At 40.3% G+C, this 25,452-nt stretch overlaps 1 protein-coding gene and 1 pseudogene across 2 annotated transcripts in view; one reads left to right on the plus strand and one right to left on the minus strand.

Moving 5' to 3' along the window:
* The window catches only part of STIM1 (stromal interaction molecule 1), a 186,056-nt gene that overhangs the window by 133,666 nt on the left and 26,938 nt on the right, over nucleotides 1-25,452 (minus strand). The window lies entirely within an intron of this gene.
* Nucleotides 5,425-5,819, plus strand: LOC119042106 (ubiquitin-like protein FUBI; annotated as a pseudogene).

Consider the following 25,452-nt stretch of genomic DNA (forward strand, 5'->3'; position numbering starts at 1 on the left):
TGTGCTTATCTACTCAGTAATCTGTGGTTGCTCAAGGTAAGGTCAGGGACTATGTCTGTCACATCTCTGTACCCCTGTTCACTCGCCCAGTCTCTCAAAATGAGCAACCAGACAGACTATCAGTTGTGACAGGGGTTACGCTTCCCCACCCCATCCCACCCCAAATCAGGAGTACAAACTCTAATGGCAACAGGAAGTCTTAATAAATGAACTTCCCCTCTTACAAATGCTTCCAGATGCTGCATGGACTCTGACCCCAGAAGAGGTGTTTCTGACCTGACTCCTGGGCTCCTCTGCCTGGAACAGCCTGTTCAATAGGAATAGGAGAACGTTCTGTAGATCAAAATTCTTTGGAAAATAATTTCTCAAATGGACTGTAATTATAGGTAGGGCTGGGAACTGCTAGGTCCATCTCAGGAAGTAATTTGTGAAATAACTTCAAGATCTTTATATACCTTCAAAAGTAACTGGTAATATTACTACAACAACCTGTGGCTTGTCTCATTGCCTTCAATTCCCCACCTTTGGAAACTGCCCTGTACCACACTACTTACAAAAAGTTGCTTCGCTTGCCAGAAATCTATGATGGCTTCTCACTGACTAAAACTCAGTAACATGGGGATTAAGAGCAAGGACTCCAGAAACATATCAGCCAGGCCTTAATCCCACCATTTATTAACCTTGTGAGTATGAGCAAGTTAAGTTCTCTGGGCCTCAGTTTTCTCCCCTGTAAAATAGGAAAATAAATGTAACTACTATCTTAGGACTGGTATAAAGATTAAATATGCTAATAAGAAGAATTAAATAATTTTTAGAAGAATTAATAAGTTTAGCATTAAAAATGCTAAGAACAGTGCCTGGCACATATAAGAACTTAGTAAATTATATATAAACATATTAAGGTTTCAAGTCCCTCTGTCATTCATAGCCTGAGATATGAACTATTGTTCTGACCCATTTCACATTATACAATTCACCAGCTCAGTCCTTTCACTTCTGACTTCATCACTTATGATTCTCTCACTCTACCCATAATACCAAATCCCCTACTGCCCAGTGCCTCCCTCTGTCCTTAGCTGCAAATTCTCCCTGGCAATGCTACCTTCAGCGGCCCCAGAAATAGCCCCCTCAGCAGAGTGCCCGTAGGTGCTTGTCTTGAGCGTTCTATTCTCTATACTCACTCCTACCTGCACTCAGGTCATTTTCACAATCCAAATGCTTCCCTGAGATTTTGCACTACAGAAACCTTAAAAAGAGTTCAAGAGACTAATTAAGTCACATCTCCAGGAAGCCTGCCAAACTACAGTGACTCATACAAGTATCTGCTTTTCCTTAATTACTAAAGTCTTAATCTGTAATATACACTTCTACACTCATATCACCTAATCATCTCTACTAGATTAAGTTCCATGAAGCAATGTCTGTTTTTCCATCACTACATCCCCATTACCATAGAACAGTGAATGGATCATAGCAAATGTTTAATAAATATTTACTGAATGCAATCAATCTAACCCAACTTAATCTTTTTTTTCTTTTTTCTTTTATTTTTTCCTGAGACAGTTAATACAAAGGGAGTGTCCAACCACAGTCAGGATGTTCTTTTTTTTTTTCTTAAGATTTTATTTTATTATTTTTTTTAGAGAGAGGGGAAGGAAGGGAGAAAGAGAGGGAGATAAACATCAAATGGTTGCCTCTCACTCACCCCCAACTGGAGACCTGGCCTGCAACTCAGGTATGTGCCCTGACGAGGAATGGTACCAGCAACCTTTCGGTTCACAAACTAAAGCTCAATCCACCGAGCTACACCAGCCAGGGCCCAACTTCATCTTTAAATGAGAAAACCACAGTTGAGACGGCAAAAGTACTTCACCCAAAGCAGAATGAGGACTAGAACCTAGAACTCCATAAGACTAAAATACTGAGTGAGACTAAAAATGTCCCCACCCATTTCTGGACCAGCTGCAACTAAGAATAGTGCAGACAGAGAGTTCTCCAATAGAACTGAGCATTATTCACTCAAAGCAGGGCATTTACCTCCCACTCCAGAAGCAGAAGACTAGGACAACTACAAAGCCATGATTAGCTAAATCTCCTACCATTAAGCCTGGGACATACCCAAGGACTGGTGGATTAATCAAGATCAGCAGGTTTCTGCAACAACAACCCAGTCTGTGAAAAGGGGAGCCTGGAGGTACCATCCAGCCAGAGAACAGCTTGCCGTATTACTTCTCCAAGACCTACTAACAGAAATGTAGGGAGCCACTTTGTACTCATTTACCTAATCGTGTCCCATGTCTTATAAAATGTAAATAGACGTTCTCCAGCGGTGGGGCAGCAGGGATTGCATGATTAAAAAACATATAGGAAGCCCTGCATATATATCCTTATACTAAAGATTCCCAGCTTTTCTTTTTTAAAATTATTTTCTTGTTGTTCAATTACAGTTGTCTGCATTTACCTCCCACCACTCCTCCCCTACCCCAGCCAAACCCACCTCCCTCCCTTGCTTCCACCATACCCTTGGTTTCGTCCATGTGTCCTTTATAGTTGTTCCTGAAAACCCTTCCCCCCCATTGTTCCCTCCCACCTCCCCCAGCTTTTCCATGGTTGATTTCAATGGTATTTTATAGAATAATAGCCACTGTCTCTTCATATGATAGTGGTATTCTGACAAACACCTATTTTAAAAGAGTACACTGTACAAATGTATAAAGGTACTGTTTTATTCCAGTTACTCCACAATGGACAGAACCCTAAAGTAGGAGAGAATGCCTAAACTACTTGGACCACTAAAATTACATTTCTTTCTCCATCATAATAAGTTTAGGGGAAGGTTAGCCTAGATTCAGATCTAAATCAATTTGACTTAAAAGCCTGTGTATCTATCATCATACTATATTCCTTGACCGTTGTTATTCTAAAACATATTTACAGAGCTGCAGACGCAATGTTAGGTACAAGGGACACAAGGAAAGTGAAAGGTTTAGTAATCTCTGCCCTCATGGCAGCTTCCAGCCAGTCCAATGAAATAGAGGAAAGAGAGGCCTTTATCAGATGTAGCATTTCCAGATGGCTTTAGGGAGCACAGGCCAGGTTGGGTTACCACCAAGGACAAAGTTACCTGACAGCTGCCCTCCTGGAAACAAGTAACTTGGCAGTTTTGACTTGGACAGAATCTTAGACCTGAAAGGACTATTTCTAAAATCACTTAAACTCTCACTTTATTGATTAGAGTTCCGAAAAAAAAAGTGTGACTTCATTTGTCCCCGCTTGAGCTGAATATGGGAGAAACACAGGTTAGACAATAATCATAATGGTTAATAACTAATGAGAGCTTATTATGGGTCAGGCAACCTGCTAAAGGTTCAACATGGATTATTTCATCTTGGTTTTCACAACAGCCTACATGTTATAGACAAGGAAGTAGGCTCAGAGAGGTTAAGTAACTTGCCCAAAGTATTATTAGCCACTGATGGGACCCAGGATGACTGACCCCAGAGCTTGTTCTTCATCATTAGACTAGTTGAGATGTCAACTTCTCTGGGAAGCCTTCCCTGACAATGTCCCCTACCTCCAATATTAGGAGACCCCTCTGAGCTTTCACTGCCCCTATCTCTCTCTCTATTTTATGTCCCCATTCTCTCTATCATAGCAGTGAGCATCACCGAATTATGAGTGCCATGAGGGCAGAAATGACTAAATCTTATACTTTCTTAGAACCCTTGTACCTAGTATTGCCTGGTACATAAAAGTTATTCAATTTTATTCACCATCCTCCTCCTTTCCCTTTGTGCTACATATATTGGTGGGAAAAGCACTAGTCTGGTCATGCAGACTAGTTAAATACTTAGTTAAATATTTCTCCTTTCTGGGCTTCAGTTTCATCTGCACCTCACAGAACTATTGGTTCAGAACAAATGAAATAAAATGTGCTTGAGCACTTAAAAAGCACTGTACAGACAGAAAGAATTTTCATCATTCCCTTATCTGGCTTTTAAAATCAGACTTGAACCACACTGCATATAAATGTCTTTAAACTCATGAAACAGTGATCTCTCAGAGACCTAAAGGCTATAAAAGGACGGGGTATTTGCACTGTCACTAGGAGAAGAAACCAGTACAACTGAGGAGCCGAGGTAAGACACTGACAGGTGGCTTTGCTCCAGCAGTCCCGGGCTAATTAAGGCCTTGCTCCCCTGCCCTGTCTGCCTGTGACCTCCACAAAGGCTAGAGAACACCAAGTGCTCCACAGCAGCTCTTTTCTTGGCCAGAGTGAGTAACATAAGGTATTGCCATCCATGAATCAGCCAAAACTACTGCTGAGAGGTTCCCACCACCCTGGGCCTTCGTTAGAACAGAGCCAAAACAAGGAGCCTTCAAACTGTCCTGGGGTTAGGAGCATACTAAGAGCTGGGCCTAAACACAGTAACCGGGACTCGGCCTGGAAGATATCAGATGTGACACAACTAAAGCCCAACCAGCCAGACCCTTTGGACAGACCTGGGAGTCCCCTAAGGGGGATACGAAACTGGTCCTCTCATTCTCAGTTGGGAGTATCTAGCCTTAGATGCTCCTAAAGGCTACACTGCAGAATCTTCTTCAGGCTGAATAGGCCCCAGGAAACTTAACCACTTCCTCTGTTCATTGAAGCAGAACTCTCACTGCACCCTTTGGGGCCCCTTCCCCTAAGACTGCTGGGCTTTTGGGTAAGAAAGTCTATCCATCTCCAACCTTCAAAAGTTAAAAAATATAGGCCCTTTGTGTTGAAAGGGCTTAAACTGTTGGGTTGGGAAAGAATGTAGGCCAAAAGCAACACCCATGAGGAAGTAAAGGCTTAAAAAGTCTTACATGTTCATTATAGTCAGTGTCCCCACTTAACAGTTTCTGGTTCCTATCCTAATTGGTGCTCTTAGAGAAAAGCTACAGTCCAACAGTTTTCAAACTTTATTTTTAAATAGTATAATCCTCTTTTTCAAATGTAGTTCAAGTCAAATCTAATTAGCATTCTAAATATCTAATTAGGTCTCCAATGGAATAATAAAAATCAATGGCTTCTAAAAATCATTAGGCAAAAAGCTGATGGGAAATATTTTAATGAGTAGATCAGATAGATATCTGAACCACTCACCAAACTGAAAAATACAAAAACAGTGTGGCCAGTGTGGCTCAGTTGATTGGGCATCATCCTGCAAACTTAAAGGTCATGGGTTCAATTCCCAGTCCAGACACATGCCTGAGATGCGGGTTCAGTCCTCTGTCCAGCCATGTGCAGGAGGCAACCAGATAATGTCTCTCTGTCATATCCATGTTTCTCTCCCTCTCTTTCTCCCTCCCTTCCCTTCTTTCTAGAATCAATAAAAGAAAAATAATTAATACAAAAAGAGAGAAAATCAGGGCAGAGGCTGAGGTTCAGTCACTGACATGCAGCTTTTTGTCCATGTCCCAGAGCTACACACCCTGAGGTAACCAACCAGGAGACAGTAGCCCAGATCAAGGCTCATGTAGCTTCATTGGAGGGCATCGCTTCAGAAGACTGAGTTGTATTCCAGGCAGGCATGCCCCTAAAGGATGAGGCTACCCTGGTCCAGTATGGGGTGGAGACTCTGACCACTCTGCCACTCTGGAAGTAGCCAGTCACATGCTTAGAGGTAAAGTACATGGCCACACTGGGGAAGTAAGAGGTCAGACCCCCAAGGTGACCAAACAGGAGAAAAAGAAGACAACTGGTCGGGCCAAGCAGTGGGTACAGGATATTGCATTTTGTTAATATTGTGCCCACCTTTCACCAGAAGAAGGGCTCCAATGTCAACTCATAAGTCCTTTGTAATCCTGGTTTTCTCTAATAAAGCCATGTAGCCCAGTCAGAGAGAGAGAGAGAAGAAGAAGAATCAGATATGGTTCAACATCCTTTCAGAAACAAAAAAGAAAAAAGAAATTGAACCTGAATCTGATCAATCTTCTAGATCCAATTTATAAAAAATATAGATGATATAGAAACATGTTAAATGCCACCACAGAGATAATCATACAAATCCAGAAAGTGGGAAACTCTTCAGGACAAATGACCCAGTTTCTTCAACATAAAATAGCAAGGGAAAAAAAAAGAAGTATAAACTATGAATTAGAAGAGCAAGATTTAGATCAACAAATGTGTGGACTTTCTTTGGATACTGATATAGAAAAATCAACTTAAAAAATCTTTTCTGCTCTGGCTGGTGAGGCTCAGGGGACTGAGTGTTGGCCCGTGAACTGAAAGGTTGCCGATTCATTTACCAGTCAGGGCACATGACTGGGTTGCGGACCAGGTGTCCGGCTGGGGGCCTTGTGAGAGGCAACCTATATTTCTCACACATTGATGTTTCTCTCCCTCACTTTCCCCCTCCCTTCCCCTCTCTCTAAAAGTAAAAAAATAAAGTCTTTGGGGTAAAAAAAAAATCTTTTTTCTGAGTCATTACATGAAATTTAAATACTGGTTAGTTGATAATATTAAGGGATTGTTATTACATTTTTAGGCATGATAATGATATTTTGATTATGCTTTCAAATACGGTTCTTTTAGAATTATATGCTATAATATTCATAAGTGAAATATGTTTGGAATTTGCTTTAAAATAACCCAAGTGGGTAAAAGGGTAAAGATGAAACAAGACTGATAAGATTGTCCATGAGTGTATAATTGCAGATGGGGCATAACAGGCACATATGTGTGCAGGAAAAAGGGGCTCTGTAATAAATCTAACCAAAAGTAACCTCACAGGGTGATCTGATCACAAATTCCGAACTGGGCAGTAATGGTGGGTCGTCATGCCCCAGATCTATACTTCTTTAGTTAAAGGTTTGTAAGCAAGCCCTTTGCATTGTTCTTCTGCGTCTTTAGAAATACCAGAAGTAATACCCCTCAAAGGCATACACCCATTAAGAGGACACTTAATCTTAACTGTTTTGTAAACCAACCCCAGCCTTACTTTAAAAGAAACCGCAAAACTGTTATTCTCCAGGGCATTTTCTCAATCTGTTGAGATCTTGCTTCCAGAAGTGTTCTCTATTTGGCTCAAATAAACCCTAATAAAATCTTATGAAAGTTTTGTACAGGTTTGGACATTCTTACCTCAACATGGGGGTTCATTATGTTGCCCTCCTCTCTAGTTATAAATATGTTTAAAAATTTCCATAATAAACTAGAGTCCTTATTTTCTTTTCTTTTTTTAGTTACAAATTAGCTTAAGTGTGGAGGGGTTATGGTTGAGACCTGTGAGAAAAGCCTACAGCTCTTCCCAATGACTCAACTCCTGAGGCACCTCCAGAAAACCCTAGGATACCTGGAAACAGTTTGAAAACCACTGCTGCACTGGAAGGAATACAGAAACCTGAGTAAGAGAACCTGGCTGTAAATCTCAGCTCTGAGGGTAACTCTTATGCAAATAGAGGTATCATCAGGATAGCAATGAATCAAATAAAATAAGGGATTGAAATCTTTTATATACTAAAAGTCTGCCCAGAAAGTATCCAGCCATGTACTATGAAAAATAAAGACATTCATTGGAGAAGATACAGGAAATATTATACATAGGACAATGATACCTCAGTCCTCCTCAAAGTAGGTACCTTGGGACCTCACAGAGTTCTCCCACTCACCATCAGCTATCCCATCATATTTTCCTAAATCTCATCAATAGTCTGAAATCTCTTCCCTTTCAAAGGTGATATTAGTTTTGGGAAAAGCCAGAAGTCCCAGGGCACCAAATCTGGGCTGTGGGGAGGGGCCGAGTCACCTGGATGATTTGATGTATCACCAAAAAACTCTGCACGAGACATGATCCACGAGTGCATGCATTGTTGTGATGAAGCTGCCAATCACCAGTTGCCCACAGCTGCAGCTGTGATGTGAATCATCCTAATAGTTTCAGTGGAGGAATATTCAAGCTTAATGATAAATCTGATGCACATTCGTTGCTCTACTCCCTCAGTCATTTTGAATGCAAGGTACAGTACACATGCTAACTCAATGCATCTATGGCTCCTACTGACTAGTACAATGAAGTCATCATTGTTCATGCATGCTCATTCCAGATCATTCTTCTTGGCTGCCAGGGTACACCTATGTTGCACAAACCATTCTCTTTATATTAACAATGGCTGGACTTTTTCCAGACAGACCTCTTTTATGATTATTATTAGAACCACTGAAGAGACAACTGTCTTTTATTTCTGACAGTAAAGTTACTCAAGCCCTACTCCACCCCAAACTTCATGCCAACTCCTTCCAAGCATCAGCAAACACATATAAATATTCATGAAGACAAGAGAGGCAGCAGGAACTAAGATTCATTCAGTGGGCAACCCCTGAGTGCCTAACCAGCTACAGTGTGTGTGTGTGTGTGTGTGTGTGTGTGTGTGTGTCTGTGTGTGTGTCTGTGTGTGTGTGTGTGCGCGCGCGCATGTAGAGGTGTGTGGGAGTAGGGGTAGGTAATGGGAAAGTACCCTAGAGATTACTGAAAATTGCCCTTAGCCTAGGATCTAGGTCTCTAAATTACTAGTCCCAAATGACAAAAAAATAATAATGATAATAATGAGAGGCTCTGTGAGCAGAACAAACCATTAGGGAAAAGAAGTTTAGGGTTAATGGCAGAGTTTAACTACCTACTCCTGACTCAGAAATAATGGGGTCTATCCTTTTTATCAACACTTTATTTTCTTTTCACAGTCCTTCATCTTTTGAATGATTCTGTCTATAAACAAAGTATACTTACTGAGAAACAATTCATCATTTTCAGCTATGTTTATTATCACTACTTTTTCTTTGCAAAATGCTGACCCAGGTTTTAACCAACTATCTATAATAATCAAAGCTTAGTAATAATATTGTGAAGTCACATGCTTCACCATCTTGGATTTGATGCCAAGGAGCAAGAAAGTGAAAGTAAACATGTAGACATTCAAGCACAGGGCCCTGCTACCAGTTGCTTATTTTGGCATACCTATATCCAAGGTCACTCACTAACTGGATAGGTTTACACCCTATGATTCCATCAACTGCCAGTCAAAGCGCCAATCAGCATGAGCAAATTCGTGTTACCACACAGAACTGGCATAACTGAAACCAAAAAAAAATAAGACACTTTTGTTGTGGTGAAATACTAAAAGCAACTTAAATTCATTTAACCATTCAAAAACAAATGTTAACTAAGCATCCCCGTTCAAGAATCCATGGTAGCTAGGTACCAAGGGTAAAATAAATGACAGTCCAAAGCCTAAAAAAATTCATATGAGTACACGACTTTATCGCTTTCATGGATCCCTAAGGTTCCACAGAGAAGGCCACCAAAATTGTGCTGGAAGGGATGACATTTTTATTCTCTAATGAACACAAACAACTTGTGAAAAGACTACCTGCTTCTGGAGTTGCATAGCCCTGTTCTGGAGATACAAGCTGCTCCACTGCTAGCAAATCAGAAAAGGGGTTTCTGGATTCAAGGTCTCTGTCCACAATTCAACAAACATTTACTGAATTTCTATTTTGTCCTTAGGCACTGTGATAGACAAGGGATCAGCAAACTGTGGCTCTCAGACCATACCTCCCCAATACCTGTTTTTGCAAATAAAGTTTTATTGGAACACAGCCATGCATGTTGACTTATATGCTGTCTATGACTGCTCTCCTACAACAACCTGCCACTTCAACAAAAAACATATGGCCCATCAAGCCTAAAAGATTTATCAGGTTGGCCAAAAAGTCCGTATAGTTTTTCCTGTAAAATAAAGGACGCGTTTTTCATTTTCAGATGAAAATGTGAAATTTTAGTTATGTGAAATGTAAAGTTATTTTCACCAATAACTTCATTGATTTGGGTATTTTGAGTGTGTTGGCTATCTCCCATGAGGTATAACACTGATTGTTCTCAAAACATCTTGATTTGATCACTATCAACTTCAACTGGTCTACCTGACCATTGAGTATCATCCAGCAACAAATCTCCAGCATGAAACTTTGCACTTTTGACACATTTAATCAGTCACAGCATCTTCTCTGTACACTGCACAGATTGCTTTCTGCATTTTAGTTGCAGTTTTACCTTTCTTTAAAATAATAAAGCATAATACACCAAAAATGTTGCATATTTTATTCCATCTTCAATATTAAAATGACTACACAAAAACTCACCAATTTTGATGTTTCTTTCTAATACACACTGATATGACAGCTAACAAAATTGAATGAAGTTAAACTGCTACTAGAGCCATCTTACAGGAAAAAAGCAAACTTTCTGGCCAATCCAATACTATCTGGACCATTACAGCAAATGTTTACCAACCTCTATGCTAGATATGGGAGATACAAAAATGTGTCTCTAACTTGATTTGGGTGGTAGTTACATGAGTATAGACATATGCAAAAATTCATCAAGCGTGTCATTCATTTTATTGTATGTCATAACTGAAAACTTTTTAAAAATGAAATAAAGAACACTTGGTCCTTTTCCTCTAGCAAGTCACAATCTAGTGGGAGGACATAAAAGTGTAAACAACAGTGATAAGAATCATAATGAAGAGCTATACCAATTACAGCAATGGCACTAAAAAAGAAAACCAGGCACTGTTCTAAGAACTTTGATTTGAACAACACGGTTAGGCATGCAAGGCCAAGTCTTCATAGAAAAGATAACTGAGGTATATATCTTGAAGAATGACCCTGGCTGGTGAGGCTGGCTGGTATGGCTCAGTGGATTGAGTGCTGGCCAGTGGTTCGATCCCAGTCAGATCATACACCTGGGTTGCCGGCTAGGTTCCCAGCTGGTGGCATGTGAGAGACAACTGATAGATGTATCTCTTGCACATCAATGTTTCTCCCCCCCTTTCTCCCTCCTTTCCCCTTTTCTAAAAATAAATAAATGAAATCTTAAAAAAAAAAGAATAAATAAGTATATGCCAAGAGGACAGTGGTAGAGAAAGAAAGATGCAGAAGAAACTGAGAGGTTATTCCAAGCAGAGGGAACAGCATAGGCAAAGGCTCGGAAATGAAAAAATGTGCCTTTGTGAAATGACTAGTTCACAGAAACACTGAGGTTAGGTACTAATAGAAGAAATCAAAAGATGAGACTGGAGAACTACAAAGTGGTTCAGATCATGAAAAGCTTCATATGAAGGATCACCATGTAATTTATGGTCTAAACTGGGTAACTTCTTGGAGTAAGAGAGAATGAGAAAAATATTGTAAACAAGGACTATACCAGGAAAATATGATCACCCTATTTGCATGCCATTTTAAAGAAACTGGACTTTAGAGTACAAGATAGTACCAGTTAATAAAAGGTTTTAAAAAGAGGAATACCAAGATTTATGTTTTTAAAGAATGTGTTTCATCTGTTTAACATATATTTATATATTTAACATATATATAGAATACTTTTTACGTACCAGGTCTTACCCTAAGCACTTTACAAACACTGCTTATTAATCATCATAACTACCTCGTGAAATACATACTATTATTACCCTCATTATTCAGTTAAAGGTACAGGACAATTATGTAACTTGCCTTAAGTGGCACAGCTAATAAGTGGTAAAGCCAATATTTGAACCCATCCAGTCAGGCCCCAGAGTTTGCTTGTTCATTTTCTACTTGAGGTCCCTCCTTTGACATTTACTCAGGAAATCCTGAGCCCTCAGACAGTGTTAGGTACCTCTGCTGCAGGCACCCACAGCACTCTGCACTTCTTCATTGTACTCATCATATTTCTAACCATTTGTTTAAAAATCTGTCTTCCTCACTACATTTTAAACTCTGTAAGGACAGGATTGAGATGATCCTGTTTACCACTGTATTCCCACAGCCTGATAAATTTATCAGCCCTCAATTTAGAAATAATATAATAGCTGACGTTACTGAGCACTCACTCTAAACCAAGCACTGTTGTAAGAACTTCCATTTGTTCCTGAACTGTTCCTAAATTGATTTAAGAACAGTTGAATAACTGTCCAAGGTCACAAAGCGAGTAAGAAATGAAGCCATGATTCTGGATCTTGCTCAATGCTCTTAACTCTATGTTATACTACCTTTTTTATTTAATAAAATAAAATTATTAATTAATAAAATTTTGTAGCCCTAGTCTGAACAGTGCCTAGCACTCAGCAGGCATTGCAAAAATAAATAACTCTCACACATGATAAGGAAGAGACAGCCTGTAAGCACATCTCCTTCCTCCCAAAGAGCCTGGCCCACAGAATATAAGCATATAACCGTATCACTGGGGATGCAGCACAGTGCAGTTAAAAACATAGGCTTTGGAATTAGAACATAAAATTTCTAATTAGGTTGAGTCCCACTTCCACCAATTGTGACTTTAGAATACTCATTTATAAAGTGAAACAATATATATCTCATTGTTGTGAGAATTAAATAAGATAAACACATGGTTGTACCTAACATATAAGTATCTAATATACATTTGTTTTTATCATAACTATTATTATTATTAACTGTCTCATTATTCAGGCTTAGCTGTAGCTCAGCGTTCCTGTGACTTCCTGCTAGGTCCCTTGGAACACCCTCCTACCCCAAGTCTTACTAAAGATTTTTTTTTTTACAAGTTTGGAGCTCAAGTAGGAAGTGTACATAAACAGGGTGTTTCATGAAGTTTTAGATTTCTGGCCAAATGCCTGGAGAGGTGAAATGACTAAGGGTGGAGTCCTGATCCCACTGCTTAAGCCTTGCCCTCTAGAAACAAAATCAGGAAACCACTACCTCTAGGTGACTGAGCTAATGAAAGAAACTATACTAGATAACACATTTAAAAACACTATTCCCTTGAAGCTGTATACTGGACCCTAAAGGATACCTACTACATTAAGCTACACTACCAAGACACAGAGTCAAAGCAGCTCTATCTAATACATAGAAAGAAAACAGAGAGGCTATAAAATGAAGAGACAAAGAAATATGGCCCAAATGAAAGAATAGATCAAAACTACAGAAAAAAAAATTAAACAAAATGGAGATAGGCAATCTATCAGATGCAGAGTTCAAAACACTGGATATAACGAACTTCCAGCCAAGATGGAGGCATAGATGGAAACACTGTACCTTCTCACACAACCAAGTTTAAACACAACAAAGTTTTAGTAACAAACACACAGCCAAAACACAGAAAATTGAACTGACAAAAGCCTGACAACAAGGAACCATTCAGCCAGATCAGTAAGAGGGGCAGAGTCAGCGGCGGAGCAGGTAAGGCAGGAAAGTTCAGCCTGATCAACCCAGGAGTGCAAGCAGCGGTTGGTGGATACAAGGCTCAGGGTGGCAACAAGCGGACCCAGTGAGGGCGCAGGGCAGCTGGATGACCATGGTCACACATTTGAGCGTAGATAAACCAAGCGAAGGAGCAAACAGTGAGACAGACCACTCACTCTACAGCCCCAGCGACAGGAATTAGACCCTGAAAGCACCAACTGGAAACACTTTTGGGGTCGAGGTGCTGGGAGAGTTCATTGGAGAGACCCACAGGGTCCTGGAGGGTACACAAGCCCACACACCCAGGAACCAGCACCAGAAGGGCCCAATTGGCTTATGGGAAGTGGCAAGGGACAGAAATCTGAGAGAGAGCAGAACAAATGCCATTGCCCCTCTCTAACCCTGCCCCCACATACAGCATCACAACCCAGCAACCTCGGTGGCCCCACCCCAGTAAGCAACACCTAAGGCTCCGCCCCTCATACATAATAGGTGTGAACAGACCAAAACATTATGGCTCAAGAATAGCTCAAAGCCCCAGAACCAATACTTCTAAGCGACCAAGAAATAGCCAAACTTTCAGATGCACACTTTAAAACACTGGTGATCAGGATGCTCACAGAACTGGTTGATTTTAGTCACGAATTAGAGGAACAAATGAAGGCTAAACTAATTGAAATGAAGGGAAATGCACAGGAAACCAATAGTTATGTAAAGGAAACTGGGACTCAAATCAAGGGAATGGACCGAAAGGAAGAAAAAAATGACCAAACAGAAAAGAATGAAGAAACAAGAGTTCAAAAAAATGAGGAGAGGCTTAGGAACCTCCAGGACATCTTTAAACTTTCCAACATCCGAATTATAGGGGTACCAGAAGAGGAACAGGAAGAGCAAGTGGAAAAGTTATTTGTTTTTTTAATATGTTTCATTAATTATGCCATTACAGTTGTTCTATTTCTCCCTTTCATTCCCCTCCACCCTGCACACCCCCTCTCCCACCATTCCCCCCCTTTAGTTTATGACCACGTGTCTCAAGTTCTTTAGATTCTATATTTCCCATACTATTCTTGCCCTCCCCCTGTCTATTTTCTACCTACTGTCTATCCTACTTATTCTCTGTTCCCCCCCTTCTCCTTCTCCCACTCCCCTGTTGCTAACCCTCCATGTGATCTCCATTTCTATGGTTCTGCTCCTGAACTAGCTGTCCTCTTAGTTTGCTTTTGTTTTACATGTGGTTCTTAATAACTGTGAGTTTGCTGTCCTTTCACTGTTCATCTTTTTTACCTTCTTTTTCTTAGATAAGTCCCTTTAACATTTCATATAATAAGGGCTTGGTGATGATGACCTCCTTGAATTTGACCTTATCTGAGAAGCACTTTATCTGCCCTTCCATTCTAAATGAAAGCTTTGCTGGATAGAGCAATCTTGGATGTAGGTCTTTGGATTTCATGACTTGGAATAGTTCTTTCCAGCCCCTTCTTGCCTGTAAGGTCTCTTTTGAGAAATCAGCTGACAGTCTGATGGCAACTCTTTTGTAGGTGACTGTCCCCTTATCTCTTGCTGCTTCTAGGATTCTCTCCTTCATTTTAATCTTGACTGATATAATTATGATGTGCCTTAGTGTGTTCCTTCTTGGGTAACTTATTTGGGACTCTCTGAGCTTCCTGAATTTCCTAGAAGTCTATTGCCTTTGCCAGATTGGGAAGTTCTCCTTTATTATTTGTTCAAATAAGTGTTCCACTTGTTGCTCTTCCTCTTCCCCTCCTGGTATCCCTATAATTCAGATGTTGTAAGGTTTAAAGATGTCCTGAAGGTTCCTAAGCCTCTCCTCATTTTTTTAAATTCTTGTTTCTTCATCCTTTTCTGTTTGGTCATTTTTTTCCTCCTTCTAATGCACTCCTTTGATTTGAGTCCCAGTTTCCTTTCCATCACTATTGGTTTCCTGTGTATTTCCATTCATTTCAATTAGTTTAGCCTTCATAAGTTCCTCTAATTTGTGACTAAAATCAACCAGTTCTGTGAGCATCCTGATCACCAGTGCTTTAAAGTGTGCATCTGAAAGTTTGGCTATTTCTTGGTCGCTTAGAAGTATTGGTTCTGGGGCTTTGAGCTGTTCTTGAGCCATAATGTTTTGGTCTGTTCACACCTATTATGTATGAGGGGAAGAGCCTTAGGTGTTGTTTACCAGGGTGGGGCGACCCAGGTTGCTGGGTTGTAATGTTGTATGTGAGGGCAGGGTCAGAGAGGGATAATGGCGGTTCCCTCTGCCATTTCCTGCCACTGGGGCCTGCGTGGTCCGTCTCACTGGTAGCTCCTTCACCAGTTTATCTGCGCGCAAATGTGTGGCCATGATCAGCCCTCAGTGGGTCCACCACCTTGCGCCCTCAGTGGGTCCAATGCCTTGCACTCTCAGTGGGTTCACCTGCTTCTCCACACCTGGGATCCGCCCACAGCTGCTGGTGCACTTGGGTCCCACGCCCGGGTCAGTCCAGTGGATCTTTCCTGCCTGACCCCACTCTGCTGCTGGCTCTGCCCCTCTTACCAGTTTGGCCGAAGAGCTCGTTGTTGTCGGACTTCCGTGTAGTTCAATTTTCTGTGGTTTGGCTGCATTTTTGTTGCTAAAACTTTGTTGTTTTTAAATTTAATTGTACGAGAAGGTGCAGTGCTTCCACCTACGCCTCCATCTTGGCAGAAGTGAGTATGTTATGGAAAGTAGCCACAGCCCAATGACTAAGGTCTCTGCTTCCCCTCTTGTCTCTTTGAAACCCATCTGCCACATGTGTCAGGTTGATTTACCTAAAGTGGAAGTTCTTGCCATTTCTTTTGCTACTTTTTTGCCTAACACCCTTTAGACCCTCATTTACTATTTATTAATTAAAATCCATTCTCCTCTGTTAGCCTACAAAGCTTTCAGTGAACTGGGCTCCCTAGGCCCCAAACTTCATCTCCTTTTCCTGTGATGGGCCTACTTTCAGGTGACACTCGGTCGCTGGGGGGTCCTGCAGCAGCTCTCTCTCTCCCAACATTCCACTGCAAGTCTGGAAAATTTATTTGAACAAATAATAAAGAACTTCCCCAATCTGGCAAAGGAAATAGACTTCCAGGAAATCCAGGAAACTCAGTCCCAAATAAGTTGGACCCTAGAAGGAACACACCAAGGCACATCATAATTACATTAGCCAAGATTAAAATGAAGGAGAGAATCCTAGAAGCAGCAAGAGATAAGGGGACAGTCACCTACAAAGGAGTTCCCATCAGACTGTCAGCGGATTTCTCAAAAGAGACCTTACAGGCAAGAAGGGGCTGGAAAGAACTATTCCAAGTCACAAAGGCAAGGATCTACAACTAAGATTGCTCTATCCAGCAAAGCTTTCATTTAGAATGGAAGGGCAGATAAAGTGCTTCTCAGATAAGGTCAAATTCAAGGAGTTCATCATCACCAAGCCCTTATATGAAATGTTAAAGAGACTTATCTAAGAAAAAGAAGATAAAAAAGATGAACAGTGAAAGTACAGCAAACTCACAGTTATTAACAACCCCATCTAAAACAAAAGCAATCTAAGAGGACAGCTAGTTCAGGAGCAGAACCATAGAAATGGAGATCACATGGAGGATTAGCAAGAGGGGAGTGGGAGGAGGAGAAGGGGGGAGAAGGTACAGAGAATAAGTATCATAGACAGTAGGTAGAAAATAGGGGGAGGGCAAGAATAGTATGGGAAATATAGAATCTAAAGAATTTGTGACACATATGAAAGGGGTAGGGGAGGGGTGTGAAGGGTGGAGGGGAATGAAGAGGAAGAATGGGATGACTGTAATGGCATAATCAATAAAATATATATTTTTAAAAACACTAGTTATAGGGATGCTCAAGGAACTTAGTGAGGACCTCAGCAGCATTAAAAAGATCCAGTCAGAAACAAAGGATACACCAATTAAAATAAAGAACAATTACAGGGAAACAACAGCACTGTGGATGAAACCGAGAATCAAATCAATGATTGGGAACTTAAGGAAGAAAAACCAACCAATCCAAACAACAAAAGAAAAAAAGAATCCCAAAAAGATGAGGATAGTATAAGCAGCCTCTGGTGTAACTTCAAGAGGTCCAACATTTGCCTCATAGGGGTACCAGAAGGAGAAAAAAAGAATAAGAAATTGGAAATCTATTGGAAAAAATAAGAAAAGAAAACTTCCCTGATTTGGTGAAGGAAATAGACATGCAAATCCAGGAAGCACTGAGTCCCAAACAAGATGGATGCAAAGAGGTCTGCTCCAAGACACATCATAATGAAAATGACAAAGGTTGGAGGTAAAGAGAGAATCCTAAAAGCAGCAGGAGAAAAGAAGTTAGTTACCTTCAGGGGAGTTCCCATAAGACTATCAGCTGATTTCTCAAAAGAAACTCCGCAGGCCAGAAGGGATTGGCAAGAAAAATGTTCAAAGTCATGAAAAGCAGGGACCTACAGCCAAGAATGCTTTACCCCTGAATCATTTAGAATCGAAGGGCAAATAAAGGAATTCCCAGACAAGAAAAAACTAAGAGTTCATCATCACCAAACCATTATTACAGGAAATATTAAAGGGACTTATTCAAGAAGAAGAAAATTAAAACTATGAACAATAAAATGGCAAAAAAAATACTTATCTGTCAGTAATTGAGTCTAAAAAACAAACTAAGCAAACAAGAACAGAGACAGAATCATGGATACAGAGGGCATTTTGATAGTTGACAGATGGGAAAGGGCTGTGGGGGAAGGGGTGAAGAGGTGAGGGAATTAACAAGTACAAACAGGTAGTTACAGAATAGCCATGGTGATGTAAAGTACAGTATAGGAAATGGAGTAGCCAAAGAACTTACATGCATGACCCATGGACATGAACAATGGTGGGGAGATTGCCTGAGGCAGTGGGGGATGCTGGTGAAGGGGGGCAAAGGGGAAAAAACAGGACAGCTGTGATAGTATAATCAATAAAATATAATTTTAAAAAATAATAATAAAATAAATACAATATCCCTTTGAGCTCAAACCTCAGTCAAATCCTTTCTGCCAAAGTAGAAGGGCCACTTGCATTTCAAGAGACTGGCCAAGAGAAGTCAAGAACTTCAGTCAGTGCTGCCAGACTTAACAGGGGTGATGGAGAAAAATTTTAGAAATCTTAGTGCCGAAAAATAGCAATGTCTGTAACAAACTTAAAGCCTAGTGGATGCCCTATCCTATATTAGGACCAGAAGAAAACAATCACAAAAATCATAAAATTGAGAGAACTAGGTGGACATCCATAAATCATCATCTGGATTGGCCCCTACTTTCAGACTGTAATGTACCTATTATTACCCTCATTTTACAAGTAATGCAACTGAGGTCCACAAAGGGTAAGTGATAGGGTCCAGGTCAGATATCTAAGAGGTGACAAGAAAAAAAAAAAGAGCCTCCAGTCTCAAACAGTAACAAGGTAAGACTCACAAAACTGTAAAAAAAACACAACAAAAAGATGAAAAGATAATCTATTGAATGAGAGAATATATTTACAAATGATATATCTGATAGGGGGTAAATATCCAAAATATATAAGGAACTCATAGAACTCAATAATAAAAAAATCTGATAAAAAAACTGGGCAGAGGACATAAATAGACATTTCTACAAAGAATATACATACAGATGGCCAACAGACATATGAAAATATGCTCAACATCACTAATCATCAGGGAAATGCAAATCAAAACCACAATGAGATACCACCTCACACCTGTCAAAATGGCTGTTATCAAAAGATCAACAAATAACAAATGCTAGCCAGAATGTAGAGGAAAGGGAACCCTCCTGAGCTGTTGGTAGGATTGTAAATTGGAGTAGCAACTATGGAAAACAGTATGGAGGTTCCTCAAAAAGTAAAAACTAAAAATACCATAGGACTCAGCAATTCCACTTCTTGGTATTTATCTGAAGGAAATGAAAACACTAATTTGAAAAGATACATAAACTCCTATGTTCCATGCAGCATTTTTTACAATAGCCAAGATATGGAAGCCACCTAGATATCCACTGATTGATGAATGGATAAAGATGTGGTATATATGTACAATAGAATACTAACCATAAAAAAATGAAATCTTGCCATCTGTAACAACATTGATGGACCTACACAGATATTACGCTAAGTGAAATAAGTCAGAGAAAGACAAATATCACATAATTTCACTTATATGTGGTATCTAAGAAAATAAAATGAACAAAACAAAACAAAAACAGATTCATAGAAAGAGATCAAACTTACAGTTGCCAGAGGAGGGGGCAGCAGGGGATGGGGAAAACATGAAGGGGACTATTGTCACTAATACTCTAGTAACTTTGCACAGTGACAGATGGTTACTAAGACTTAGTTGTCAATCACACCATAAGGTATATAAATGTTAAATCACTATGTTGCACACCTGAAACTAATATAATATTGTATGCCAACTATACTTAAACAAAAAGTAAAAAATAACTCACAGTCAGGTGGTAAGAGAGAGTCCTATAAGGAGCTGCAGGTATGGAAAGGAAGAATAACAGCTGAGGTACAGAGGGCATCAGAGTAAAAGTCCCTGCCCACTGCACCCATCACAAAGTAAAAGGGTACCTCCTTGCATAATTGTATGACTCCTTTAATACCTACAACCCTGTAATATCTGTTTACCTATCTTCTACATTAGGTGGTAATTCCTCAAGACTATGTACTTTTTAATTATCCTTATCTATATTTATGTATGTGATGGGCCACATTACACTACAGGGGTAAGATTAGGATCTTGTCTTGGGCATCTCTGATATAATCCCAGCATTTCACATGGTGCCCATCATAGCTGCTTGGCACACAGTAATCATTCACTAAATAGGGATCTCCCAAGAAGACTGCTGGACATGGACCACTGATAAGTTGCTTACCAATACGGCTCAGCTAGCCATAGAAACAAGCAGGCACAGAAGAGATCAAGACCCTGAACAGCATCAGGTCTACACATTTATAGAATCCCTCCCACAGTAGAGCCTAGCCATCAAGATGAACAGAAAAATACAAGAAGGATCCACATGAGTTCCTCAAAACTGCTTTAGAGACCATACGGCAATGTTCCAAACTATACTGCATCTCCACTTAGGATTTGGGTTGGAATATTATACTGAAACCCACTCTCACATTTTCTACACTCCTGATTGAGAGGGAAGGAAAGTGTTCCTTCCTTTTAGCATTGCTCATTTGGAAAAGCTGATCTCCCAGGAAAAGACTGGGCTCATATCCTGACAAATAGGATCTGGCAAAAGCTTGAACCCCACAAAAGCATCTCAATCATTCCACCTTGCTGGGCTCCAGAGCTGAAAATAGCCCCAAATGAAAAACGAGCTGTGTGGACTACTTATCCAGTTTCATAGCAATGGTAGGCCTGAAGCTGGCTGAATAGGAGAAACCCCTCACTCCTTCACTCCAGCAGGGATAGAAATCTCACCTGTTTCCGGCCCCATAGCAACTGGCATAGCTCTGGCACCTATCAGGCTTCATCGTTCCAAAATGGCAATGGAACAAGGGCAGAACAGGGAAGGACCTTCTGCAGTCAGCCCAACACTGCTTGAAGGAGTGACAAGAGACCCCTATTCCCTCATCAAAGGTGAGGGCAAAATGAAAGGTCCCCCAAAGCAGCCCACACCCAAAAGAGAAATATTCTGTACCTCTGCTTCACCTCTGACAATGAATGACCTTAAGAGGTCCCTCTACTAAAGCCATCTCAATGCCTATATAAGGCTACCTTTACCTAATCCCAAATAAGAGTCAGTCAGTCTGTAGTCTTCCACACCAAGTCCACCCTATTACACACCCTGATCCATGCCATTAGAGTCTATCATTTCTAGGTCTGCCTTCCCCAAATACATTAAGCACTTCTAGAGGCAGGGCCCAGGTCTCACAATGCCTGTGTCTCCAGTTTTGCCCAGGACAGGGGCATGCTTAAGCAGATGCTCAAAGACCTATTTATTGTAAAACAAAAGTAAGCAAGTACAGAAACAGGGCAGGAAGTGCAAGGACAAGAATGTATCCTGCCTTACTTTCCCTGGAGTTTGTACCTCCCACACCACCCCCACCCCCAACTCTGACCCCTAGAGTCAGGCTGGTTTCCCAGGTTTCCTCTCTTATCACCAAGGTGACAGGCACTACTCCCTCCTGTAACCATGCACAATCCTATCTGAAACATTCCCTGGACCTTTGGCATCCTAGGTGTCTGTTTCACTCCTGGATATGTTTGGGAACTCCTTGGAACATGGTCCATGGACTAGCCACAAGGCAGTCCATCAATAACAATAGATAAAATGAAAAAACAACTTTCTTTGAGCTTTCAATTGCTCACCTATGAAAAGATAAAAAGAATATCTGTTACTGTCATGTCTCACCTGGTTTCACCTAGTTGCTCCTATGGACTTGGCTTATTTCTCTTTCTCCTTGTCCTTAGCTGGTTCCCAGGGAATTCTCCATAAAGAATTCATGCCAAATGGTTCAGCACCTATATTTGGCCTACAACTGTGTGATACTCAAGATGTCATCAGAACAGAGATGACAGCTCATTCTTCACATCCCACATCTCTCAGACTACGAGTGACTCATCCAGGCTAATCCCTGCCGAAGATAGGAAAAGTGCCCTTGAATCAAAGCAGGACAATGCTACATTCTCCACCTACCCACTTAAGGGCCCATGCTTAAGATCATGTTCAAGCTCACATCTAAAACTGGGATTGGCCCCTAAATCCTCACCTTTGTAGGCTGAAGTCCTGGGAGAAAGCTTCCAACCAGAAAAGTAAATAAATTATAACTTTCTACAACTGTGTTACAACCAATAGTTTTCAGCAAACCCAAGTTATCTTTGTTTTCATTGGGATACAGTTCACATACCATACAATTCACCCTTTTACAGTGTACAGTTCAGTGGTTTTCAGTATATTCACCACAATCTAATTTCCAAACATTTTCATTACACCTAAAAGAAGCCCCACACCCATTAGCAGTCATTCATCATAACCCCTAGCCCCCAGCCCCTGGCAACCATTAATCTACTGTCTGTCTCTACTAATTTGTCTCTGGACATTTCACACAAATGAAATCATATAATATGTGGCCTTTTCACTTAGCATAATGTTTTTGAGATTCATCCATGTTGTAGTATGTATCAGTGCTTCATTCTATTATATGGCTAAATAATATTCCATTATGTGGATATGTCACATTCTACTTATTTATTCATCAGCTGATGAACATTTGCATTTTTTCACTTTTTGGCTATTATAAATAATATTATAATGAACAGTTATGTACAAGTTTTTGTGTGAACATATTTTCAATTCTCTTGAGTATATGCCTAGAAATGGCAACTCCACATTTAACTTTTGAGGTCAACTTATTTTTTAAAACTTTAAAACTTTAACTCACTCCTCTGCCTTCCTTACCATCAAGGCCTTCCATGATCAGCTCCCCAACACACCTACATAACCCCACTGACTACCATTTTAGCTAATGGCTACTACATTGGACGGTACAAATATAAAACATCCCTATTGTCACATAAAGTTCTATTGAGCAATGCTGGTCTAAAAGGATAAGATGATTACAATGATTACAGCTAACAGTGCAAAGATTATAATGGGCCAGACACTCATCAAGACCCTTGTATGGATTATTTCTTTTAATCATCATAACAACTCTATGTATCACTCCCATTTTATTGATGGAAAAATCAAGGCTTTTAGGAGATAAATAACTTGCCTCAGATCACTCAACTGGTAAAAAGTCATGATTTAAACCCACAAAGTCTAGCCCTGGCCAGGTGGCTCAGTTGGTTGGAGCGCTGTCCCATACACCAAAAGGTTGAGAGTTCAGAACACATACTTGGACAGAGGGTTCCATCCCCAGTCAGGGTGTGTATAAGAGGCACTGTTCCATGTTTCTCTCTGACTTCATTGTTTCTCTCTCTCTCCCCCCCTCTCTAATATCAGTAAAAACATACTCAGGTAAGGACTTTTTTTAAATCGTTAAAAAAAAATTTTTTAAATCAACCCACAAAGTCTGACTCCAAAGTCTATCTTCTTTTTTTAACCCTCACCCAAGAATATATTTATTGATTTTAGAGAGAGATGAAGGGAGGAAGAGAGGGGGAGGGAGAGAGAAACATTAATTGGTTGTCTCCCATATGTGCCCCTACTGGGGATTTGACCTGCAAAAGTCTGTCTTCTAACCACTATAGTACACACAAATAATTGTAATAAAATCAAAATATGCTTAGGCCATAAATGAGGTCCAGACAGAGAGTTAAGGGACTTCAAAAGAGTAGAGGTCACAACAGGATGTAGGGGAAAAAAGAAGAGCCTTAATTAAATAAGCACAAAAAACAAGCACTAATAAAAAATCTATTCACTCTGTGCTCAGGGTCCACTCAAGCACCATTTCCTTTAGGAAGTCTTCTTGGATTACTCCAGTCCACACTATCCTCTGCTTTTATATATCGTATTTAGCTGCTTTCTAACTAGTTAAGAAATCATCTGATTACTAAATTCTCCAAAGGCAGGGATAGAGTCCCTGTTTTAGTCTCTTCTACAGCCCACAATGCAGCAGAGAGCAAAACTCAAAACAAGCTGGCTCAATCTAAATGTTTCTGAAGGACTGCTGATTATTATTGCTCCCTTAGATTAGATTCAGACATAGCAAAAAATAAGGCCAAACTGAAAGAAAGAGAATAAGAACACTCGAGTGTTCTGAAGAGTAATCTCCACGTTCTTCCTTCCTGGGGGCTGACCAAAACAGGCTCCAAGTTGCCCAGGCTATGCCCCTTTGCCAATTTATGAGCCCCAGTTGGAGCATGGAATTCACTCTCAGCCTTTGAATCAGTGGTGCATCAATCAGTGCTTTGGGCAAGGTAGCATTATAGTTTCTAGTACAACTAATAAGCCAGTTCCTTCAGCCTTCAAGGTGTTGAAAACATATGGCTGGTTACCACACTGCTCATTCATCCTCTTGACTTAAGGAAGGGAGAGCCAAGCATTATGCTACTCATCATTTAAGAAATCACTTTCAATCTCCATTAACTAACTGAATCCTTACACACTCCCCACAATCCCAGGACAGGGATTCCTCCCCCAAACTTATACACAAAGAAATGCCAACTTTGACATGTTAAGTAATCTTGCTAACTCATAAAGGTACAGAGACAGAATAACCCAAATCTTCTGATTCTTGACCCAGACCCATGGGAGTTGACTTTAACAACCATCCAATGAGAGGCTTTCCCTGACCCCCCTTCGTAAAATAATACCCCCATCACTCTCTAACCTTCTGCCCTGCTTTATTTTGTTTTCTAGAACTTATTATTACCTGAAATTATATTAGATGTCTACTCGCTTACTGCTTATCTTCCTAATGGAATATAACGCAACAGGGACTTACTATGTACTTAATTATCAAGTGCCTAGAAGAGGTCCTGGGACACAAAAGGCCTTAATATTTATTACACGAATGACTAAATCTAGTGCATCCCTGAACTGATTGCTTCTATACCATTCCTGCCAAGTAAGCCTCCAGTTTACACTCAAAATTGAAGTCTATGCATGTTTCATTCAGCATGTACTAATATTCATTATATGTCAGGCCATATGGTAGATGATAAGGATAGAAATGAATCAAATGCAATCCTAGCTCTAGAAACACAACCTAGTAGTTTGAAGCAGACAATAGAAAAGTGTGCCATTATAGACATGTTCATAGCAGGGAGCACTAATGAGTGAAATAAGGGGAAAGGGTTAATAGAGCTTCACAGAAGAGGTGACATCCAGGCTGACCTGAGCCTGGAAGAACAATTGTAATTTTAGTCACCAGAAAAGAATGGAAGGATATTCCAGACAAAAGGAAAGTATGAGCATAGGTTGAGAGACATGAAAAATCTAGGTGTATTTTAAAACTAGTGAGTATTTTTTAAATCAAGGAAGGTTTGCCCCCCAAATTATGTTTTTAAAAAAAGATGAATGTCGACTTCCAGCCAAGATGGAGGCATAGGTAGACACACTGTGCCTCCTCGCACAACCAAAATAAGGAGAACAAAAATTTAGAAACAAAAAACAACCAGTACCGACAGAAAATTGAACTATATGGAATTTATAGTTGAAATGAATTGAACTGAAGGGGGGAATATGGGACAATTGTAATAGCATAAT

Source organism: Artibeus jamaicensis, unplaced genomic scaffold (assembly GCF_021234435.1).
Source record: "Artibeus jamaicensis isolate MK-2021 breed Jamaican fruit bat unplaced genomic scaffold, CSHL_Jam_final contig_64, whole genome shotgun sequence".
Classification (NCBI taxonomy): Eukaryota; Metazoa; Chordata; class Mammalia; order Chiroptera; family Phyllostomidae; genus Artibeus; species Artibeus jamaicensis.